This window comes from Camellia sinensis, chromosome 3, assembly GCF_055761805.1.
Source record: "Camellia sinensis isolate YWXY chromosome 3, ASM5576180v1, whole genome shotgun sequence".
In the NCBI taxonomy this organism is placed as follows: Eukaryota; Viridiplantae; Streptophyta; class Magnoliopsida; order Ericales; family Theaceae; genus Camellia; species Camellia sinensis.
In genome coordinates, this window is record NC_138963.1 from 87,750,014 (window position 1) to 87,759,556 (window position 9,543).

The following is a 9,543-nucleotide window of genomic DNA, read 5'->3' on the forward strand; positions in this document are numbered from 1 at the left end:
TAAACTATTTTGATAAATTATTATATTATCAATAGAATCAAATTATTTCTGAAACATGTGTAAACTTAGCATACTGTAAACTATTTGTTTTGGTCTCATGTTTATAATGGTGAACTACCATGTTTTGTGAAACTGATGTGTATTGATTATTGGGACCATCTGTGTATTTTAGTCCAAAGAAATTATTCTACTGTGTGTGGTGACTCTGGCCACTAGGGAACAGATCCGGGTTGGGCTGTGATGACTCTAGTGCTCAACGATTGTAAGGAAAAGACCTAGGTTAAGCTAAGTGACCTTCAATCGGATCGTTTTAGAGAAAAGGCCCGGGTTGCCACCCTGAAGATAACTCTTAGTTCAGTATTGGATCTAATGGGGCTTATAGTCTTGAGAACTGTGTGACATGTTACTTGTTATTTCTTTGTACCCAAAAAATTATTGGTGTTCATGTTGTAATATGTTTTAAGTGGAAAATGTCATTTATCATGTTCTTGAGAGACATGAGTGTTTTAAATGTTGAACTGCAGAACCTTCTTTTTGAAACAAATTGTCTTTGCCAAACAGTATGCCAATCTAGTTTATGTGATATATATCTTATTTTGGAATCGAACCCTGTTTTCAAAACCGTATTTACGATCCATGTTACTACTCACTGAGCTATCAGCTGACTTAGTTGTTTATCACTTCCAGGTGTTAGAAAGATTTAGAGTGGCAACTTCTCTCCTCGTGCATCGCATACACCACGGTAACCCTTGTTGTCTCGTTCTTGACATACGTAAACTGAAACCCACATTGGATTGCATACTTACATAAAACATCAAGAAATTCTTGTGCACCTCTAACAAACCATTGTCCTAAATGCGTAACACTATTTGCCTAAGGGGCTGACAACAACACATTCTCCTTATGGTGGCAAAATCTCCGGAGTGCATCGATTTCTTCCTCACCCCCCATACGCAATGACCCAGAGCTACTCGACTGACCAATATCACTTTTCAACCCAACGACAACCTCTACGTGTTGTACCCCCATTGATTTAGCAAGCAATAACATGTTCTGAAATTCTTCATCATTGTCCAAATCACACCTATTAATCCCAAGTATCCGACAAAACAATGAAATAAAACAAGCAGACAACTCACTCAATTTTTCACACAAACACTCCACCAAACGTGAATAACACAATGCGTGGGCAACATTTATTACAGTTATACTGCAACCATATGTACACGCCAACATCATAAAGGTATCCATCTCTTGTAAAAACACAACAATACAACAGTCAACAACCACATTACAACCATACGAATAACAACACATACAATAATCCAAACTATATGAAAATTTACATTGTGCAAAATTAAATGCCTATGTGTACAGTTCAACAGCTAATTCCATAATGAAAACTATCACCACTATTTTTACACAACATAAAACATTTTATAATGTCAAAATGACACCACCAGAATGAGGTTACAGTAAACAACATGCAAGCAACCCTCTATAACTTCATATTAACAAGATGTGAGCATTTACATTGTTACATATACTTTGAATTATCTCGCCCACACAGAGCCTCATTAAGCAAATATCAAAAACTCACCAAACAAATACTTGGATCACCACATAAATCAAAACATAAAATAAAACGAACATACAAAGTATATGCATATATGTAAATTTTACATTGCCAAAACCAAACTCAAAATATCACCACTATCATTACAAATAAAATGTGAACATCCACATTTTTTACATAATCTGAATTACCTCCCCTCCTGTGGCCATGTAAAATGCATATAATTGACCAAATAGAGCATCTGATCCATATCAATCAACAAATAGAGCATCCCATCCATCATAAAAATCAAAACATAAACTGAACATGTATTCATAACCAAAATAATACTAACCTTAATCATGCAATCCTACACTCGTCCTGTAACTCGAAAACAATTGATTTCAACTAGTTATACTCCAGAAAATGTCACAACCGAACACTGTCCAATCCGTCGTCTTCACTCCAAAATCACTGAACTATACTACAACAGTAACAATAAAACCCTAGCATATCAAAGTCTTGAAACGAGTAAGCAAAATAGAAACGTATCCATCTGAATTAGAATAATGATCAAAAGCGTAAAGATAGAAACTACCAAAACAAAATAAACAAAAAAAAAAAAAGGAAATGCGGTATGTGTATCAACACTATATATAGGGCATAATAGTCCATTTAAAAATATAAAATTAGTAAAATGGACCTCATGGAATAAAAAGATAAGTACATGGGACTAATCATGCTATAATAATCCTTTGTGGATCTAATGGGTTACAACAACTCTAAAATGAATTTATCAATAAAAATCCTTTAAATAAATAACATTAATAATTTAAAAAAAAACAAAAAATAATAATAGTTTTATTAAATTAAAATCTAATTAACTTTATCTTGTTTTTTCTCTGGCAACCATCACAGGACAAGAACAAGAGAGGAGGAACAGAGAGAGAGAGAGAGAGAGAGAGAGTGAGAGAGAGAGAGAGAAATGGAGTGTGGGGCCCACTAGGCAACAGAAAAGACATTGATTCATTAAGAAGAAGAGCCTCCTACTGCCCCACCCCTGCTAGCCTACTCTATTTGTTGTATCTTATCAATCACTCAACTCACACTCTTCTTCATTCATTGAATGAAAAAAATAAAATAAAATCAAACGATCATAAATTAGTAGAGACATTCAAACGGTCATAAAAATTCAAACGATCATAATTCAAACGGTAATATATATATATATATATATTTATAAATTTATTTCACTCTTTAAAACTACTATAAATATCCTTTATTTTTCAAAATAAATCTCACAAATAATTCTCTCTATCTCTCTTAGACTCTCAATCTCTCTCAACTCTCAATTAATTTTGAATTGTCATTCCTAAGTGACAATTGCAATTGTGCAATAAGAAACTTTTATCAGAAGAAGCTAATTTCTGTATCGCATTCGCCAGTCGGTAACATTAATTAGTTTAATTAAATTTATGAGCTACTCATTTTTTTCATTAATTATTTGTGCACATATATTAATTATTATTTTTTACTCATTGTATTTACATATTATTTAAATTAATTGTTAATTCTTATATATTGTTTTACTTACATTACTATAGATTCTAATATTCCTAATATTTATGTCGATATTGATACATATACGATACAATATGAATCTGTTAATTCTCCTTCTAATATCACTCTTCCAACAGTTGGATCATCATCTAGGAGCAAAAGTAGTAGTGTTTGAAAACATTTTGAAAAAGTATCTATAAATAATCCTGATGGTACAAGTACATTTAAAGTAAAATATAAATATCGTACACATTTACTTAGTACTGCATCTACATGGAGTACTAGTCATCTAAAAAGGCATGCTAACAAACATTTACAAAGTCAACAACCTGATATTCGAAGTCAAATGCAATTAGGGGCTTCATCAATTGGTAATTTACAAACATTTTCATATGACCCTATACGTGCACAAAATTTTGTAGTTGATTATATTATTAAAAAAGAACAACCTTTTACTACTAGTGAATGTCCCGATTTTACCGAAATGATTCACGAAAGTTTTGTATTGCAGGATCAAAGTTTTTCAAGAAATGCTACTAAAAATAAGATTTTGAAGAAATTTGAGGATATTAAAAGTGAATTATTTGACATATTTAAAAATTTGAATGGAAGAGTTTGTTTAACATCTGATCTGTGGTCAAATAATAGTTTTGAATATCAATGTATCACTGCACATTTTAATGATAATGATTGGAAATTAAATAAAACAATTATTTCATTTAAATTAGTTGAACTTCCATACATTGGTCATTCGCTCAGTGTAAGAATAAAAAATGTATTATAGGAGTGGGCTTTACAAAATAAAATATTTATGGTTAGTTTAAATAATGCAGCATATTATAATCAAACTGTAACCTATTTAAAATCAACTTTACAATTACATGTTGATGGTGATTTATTTCATCTTCGTTGTTGTGTCCATATTTTAAATTTGATTGTTAAAGAAACTATGCGTGTATACAAGACTTCTGTATTTGTAATAGAAAATGCAGTTGTTACTATTATGTCTTCTGGTAATCGAATTTCGGAATAGAGAAAAATTTGTCAATGAGAAAATATACCATTTAGAAAATTAATTTTAGATGTAGAAAGTAGGTGAAATTCAATATATAATATGTTAAAAATAGTTTGTAAACAAAGAAGAGCAATAGATTTATTTTTTGCAACAACATCAATATGAGGAATACGAACTCCCAAAGAACTTAATTGGTGCCAAGTAGCCTTGTATAAAGATTGTTTAAAAGTTTTCGATACTTCAACAAAATTATTTTCTTATATATATATATATATATATTCTTACTTCACCATTTGTTTTATATATGCTAGTAGAAACAATTAAAATTTTCGTAAAATATATGGGTAATGAATATTATGTAACCATTATTACTTCAATGGAAGCAAAATTTGATAAATATTTTGATTATTTGCCTCATTTATTAGGTTTAGCCATAACAATTGATCCTAGGTGCAAATAAATTGGTTTACAAGAATTTTTAGAGTGTCTTGTCGTTGATCAAACATAGTTTGCCCCTATTATACAAACATGCAACAGATTATTTGAAGAATACAGGGCAACTGCATCTTTAAATACACCTCCACACACACCACTAGCAGGCTCATTTCTAGGCGAGAGATTAAGTGTTTTTCAGCAATAAAAAGTAGAAAAATATCTCAACATACAAGTTTAAGTAATTCTAAACTACAACGTTATTTGGAAAGCCTGTTAGTGGATGATTCCGATGATTTTGACACTTTGGAATGATGGAAACAAAATAAAACTATGTAGCCTGTGGTTTTACAGATGACCCGTGATATACTAACCGGTCATATTTCTACAGTTGCTTCGGAAATAACTTTTAGTGTAGGTGGACGGGTGCTGAGTGATTACCGGAGCATGCTTTCATCTAAAATGGTTGAGGCATTGATTATATCCAGAGATTATATGCATGCACTTACATAAAGATAAAATTATAGTGAAAATGAGCGAATTCAAAATGATTTAGATGACATATTATCGGGCAATGCGACTGAAATGTCTGTCTCCTTCGATAATTGATCAGTAATTTGTTTTTTACTATTTCATTTCATTTCGTTTTTTTTTTTATATTAGATTATTGAGGTGGAGTTAATGCAAACGATTGGTAGGCTAGCAGGTGCCAACCTAGTTTGGATGTACGTAACCTATAGTGATGCAATTGCTTTACCATCATTAATAATCTATACCTATTTTATTTAATAATATCAATTTTTGTAATATTTTATTTCATTTTGAAATAAAAATTATTCATTCAATATATGTTATATAAATTAATTAATATTGTAATATTGAAGGTTTCATTTTCATATATATATATATAATTATTTATTTCGAAAGAAAAAAATTACATAATTGCATACTTTTTTAGTTATAAGTTCATAATTAAAAAAGCATAAGTCATACGCATTTAAATTTAAATATCACCATGAAACGTAACCAAACAAAACGTCTCATTAATCTTAACTAAAATACTTTAGTATAAATTTTTTTTAAAAAAATTTATTCCTAATAAAAATAATAAAAAAAAGGGCCCGACCTGCGGTCAAAGCCTTTGGCCCTATTATGATTGGGTTTGGGCCTGGGCCCCACTTTTCGGCCCATGGGCCCGGCCCGACTCGCTAAAAAAGGGAGCCTGTAAGGCCCATTTGGGTCAGTTTGAACTCGGACCCGGATGGGTCAGGTCGGTCTGGGCCAGCCATTATTACATCCCTACAAGTTGTGTGTTTAAGCTTTTTTATAGTTAGCTTGATTTCGAGTTTCTCCCTTACTTTTCTTGTTGCTCATATAGAGCTCTTTACCGAAAGTGTTGAAAACTCTCTTCTAGTTCCACTTTGAAGCATGAAAATAGATGTCTCATCCTTATTCCATGAGTACAGAGAGGAGTTTACAACAATTTTTGAGTTGTTATTGTTTTTTATTTTTCATTTTAGTTGCTTCTATAATCATCACATACTATCTTGTAATATTTGATGATTCGTGAAGCATGCTTACTTCTTCCTTGAATAACCTCATGATAGGAAGGAGGTAAAGAGAATAGCCTCATTTTTTGTGTTTAGTAAAGCCTTTCCCAATTGCTTTTAAGATCATTATGCAACCACCTTGCGATGGTTGATGATTTGAAAAGCAAGTCTATTTCTTTCTTGAGTATCTTCATGATAGGAGAGGATAGAAAGAATAAACATCTCCTGGCAATACTCTGATTGCACTATTTTTACCTCAGTGCACAAAACAATTTTTTTAACTGAAAATGAAGCATGGCCATATTTTATTGGACCTGGCCGGGCCTCATTGTGGGCCGGACAGGCTTCAGAGTGTATAAATAAAAGACTGATGTTGGCATGACAGAGCAGTGGCTGAGGGTAAAACATGGCAGTTCTCCAGAGGGCAGACAAAGTAGTTTCTAAAAGATGTTCTCACTTACGCGCGTGTTGTTCTTGTTTTTGTTTCGTTAATATTTATTGTTGTAATATTAGTACATGTAATAGTTAGATAATTATTCATTTGGTGTTGTAATAATTAGTCGATTAGGCCATTCGGACTCTATTGTAAGAGGGCAAATTTGTAACACTAATGTATGTCTTCCAACCTTTATTTCTTTCTCCCTTTTATTTACATGCTTATCGTGCTTGTACAAAACATTATATTTTTGTTTCATATCATTTCCATGCCTTGTATTCATTTTTGCATGCATTAAGATTCAGCTCATCACACTTGATGTCGTTATCATTTCCTACTTGATTATGTGCGCAACCTCATGCTTTGAGTTGAATTATATGTCATGTTAACAATCGAATCTAATAGTTGCATTTTTGTATGCGTTGCATTTGCCATTTTGCATATTAGAATCATGCATTTTGTCTAACTATCTTATTTTCTTTGGTTTGTCACAGTTGAGTACTAGGTGAACATTTTTTGCTTTAGCATATCATATGTGGTTTGTATTACCATGTCGAGCATACTGCCATGAGGATAGTTGCTTACTTGAAATATTTCTATGAATGTCTATGGATAGAGGCTATGTTGCTTAAATTGGAATGACTTTGATTATTGTACATGTGAGCTCATTTTTTCATTGAGTTGCACATATTCTAAATGCTTTTAAAATCACATATGATCAAAGCATTCCAAAGTAAGTGACATGGTCTATACTTGTTTGCTTCACATAGTAATGTTAGCATTATTAATAAAATAGAATATGAGCATATAATATCTATAAAATTCACATCATGACTTAATAGATGCCGATCTTTGATCGGGTAAGTATGGTGCTTAATTCATGACCTTCCCATCTTATACCTAAGTTCCCGAACCAACTTTGGTTATAACGGACAAGTAGCCTTTGGCACAAGTCACGAGTTTCCTAATTTTTTCAAAAATATTAGGTGGCGACTCTAAAATCTGGCAATGCAGTCAATTTTTGGCATCTCTTGTGATTAATGGATTTTTTAAAGATTCGCCAGATCTGGACTCTCATTCGTTTTTCTATTTCACATTGCACTTGTGAAACCAGATTCAAAACCACGGGAGTCCGAATTGTAGGGAATCGCATCCGAGGAGACTAAACCCCTCCGAGGAGCGCGAAAAACCAGCTACAGTATGTATGTATATTCTTAAAAAATTTCTAAAGCAAATCACAAGGCAATGAGAAAAAATTCTTCACACTCACAATGCAAATCAACATTATATAATACATATTAAAAAATCAGATCGCATAGATCTATACTTGAAATAACATCAAATTGAAAGCAAATCAGGTCCGAGATCCAGCAAAACTTACACGATGAACACAATGATCGGCCATAGATAACATTCATGTCTTTAATTTCAGCAAAAAATAAGCTATGTCCATTAGATCATTCATAGATCAAGCACTAATTTATTATATACACAAATATAATGATATATAGTTGCCAACCCTACCAAGGTAAAGAAATTGAACTCACCAATTTTGGTAGACTAGTGGAGAACTCGATTAACAAAGATTTGAGGAAAGAAAAGATTTAGAGAAAGAGAGAGTTGTTGCCGCTTTTATAGATCTGAGTGATCTGTGCGATCTGAGTATATATCTGAGCGTGGGGCTTTGTTGCGGCGACGATATGGGTGGGAGCTGCAGGGTCAGGGTGGCTGACGAAGGAGGAAGCGGTGGTCCATGGTGCTGTGATAAAAGATAACAGAGGACGGTGAAGGTGCTGCAGCGGAACGATTGACCTAGATCTGGAGGCCAATCGATCGAACTGAAGATGACGGCAACGCCTAACATCTAAAGAGGAGGCGAAGGAAAGAGAGAGGGTTGAGTGAAAGACATCGATGACAGGTGGCAACTGCAGAGTTGAAGGAGGGAAACAGAGCAGTGAGAGAGAGATAAAGAGATGGAGAGAGAGACAAAAAGAGACAGAGATGATGGAAAGAGTTTGGTAGGGGTTTGAGGTGACTATGGAAAGAGTTCGGTTAGGGTTTGGGGTGGGTTTGGTTTGGTTTGGAAACAATATATATATATATATATATATGGGTATTTTGGTTATTTTGTAAGAACTTGTCCTTATGGACAAAATATATTAAACTATGGATCTTTATACAAACAAAATTTAAATTTGAGTTTTATGAATTGAGTGCCTTTTAAAAAAAATCAACAATGAAAAAGAATACAAAATAATTTGGAATTGAATAACTTAAAGATCTAATAGTGTTTAACGGTTTTCCAAAAAAAAAAAAAAAAAAAAAATCTTTAACCAAATTTTAACATATTAAAAATTGTGTCATATGTAACATTTGGCCAAAAATAAATAAATAAAATAAATAAAAAAACAAATCATAAAAAATAAATTTACTTGTCATATAAAATAATGATAATTATTATATAAATAAAAATATAATTGTGCCACTCTAAGGTTGGTTTTGGAAATAAACTATTTTAGTAATTTTTAATTTTAGCTAAAATATGAGGTATAAAAAAGAGAAAATTTGTGATAAATCCAATCAAAGGAGAGTATAAAGCATTAGGCCCAGTGAATATTTTTTGTTGATAAGAAATCCACATTTTGTGAAATAATTTGGTAAGAAGTCCTAAAAGATATTTTGTTTCCAAGTTTACCTTTTGAATTTTTTTATCCATTTGACTTTTAATTGACTATTAGTTAAAATTTATATCTATCTGTTCAATTTTGTTCTATCTATTCAAATATTTTGTTTATCTGTTCAATTTTTTTAACTATCTGTTTAATTTTTCCCTCATTATTCAATTTTTTTCCTAAACAATTTCTTATCTGTCACTCAAATTTGGAAGCCTATTTTTCCTATCTGTTTGAAATTCACAAACTAATTTTTCTATATGTTCAAAATTTGAACAGTGTATCCTATATCTGTTCAAAATTTGAACCATATCTCACTTATT

General features: G+C 31.8%; 1 long non-coding RNA gene across 2 annotated transcripts; it reads right to left on the minus strand.

Annotated features, from left to right (window-relative positions):
• Positions 1–1,618: 1,618 nt before the first annotated feature.
• LOC145821053 (uncharacterized) lies at positions 1,619–8,610 on the minus strand. 2 transcript variants are annotated; one of them, XR_014363095.1, is made up of 2 exons: positions 8,096–8,610; positions 1,619–2,034 (listed from the first exon to the last, which is right to left on the minus strand). It is a non-coding gene; the product is annotated as an uncharacterized LOC145821053 (long non-coding RNA). The 2 variants fall into 2 exon arrangements; XR_014363094.1 differs by having other exon boundaries at positions 1,619–2,039.
• Between the last annotated feature and the right edge of the window lie 933 nt (positions 8,611–9,543).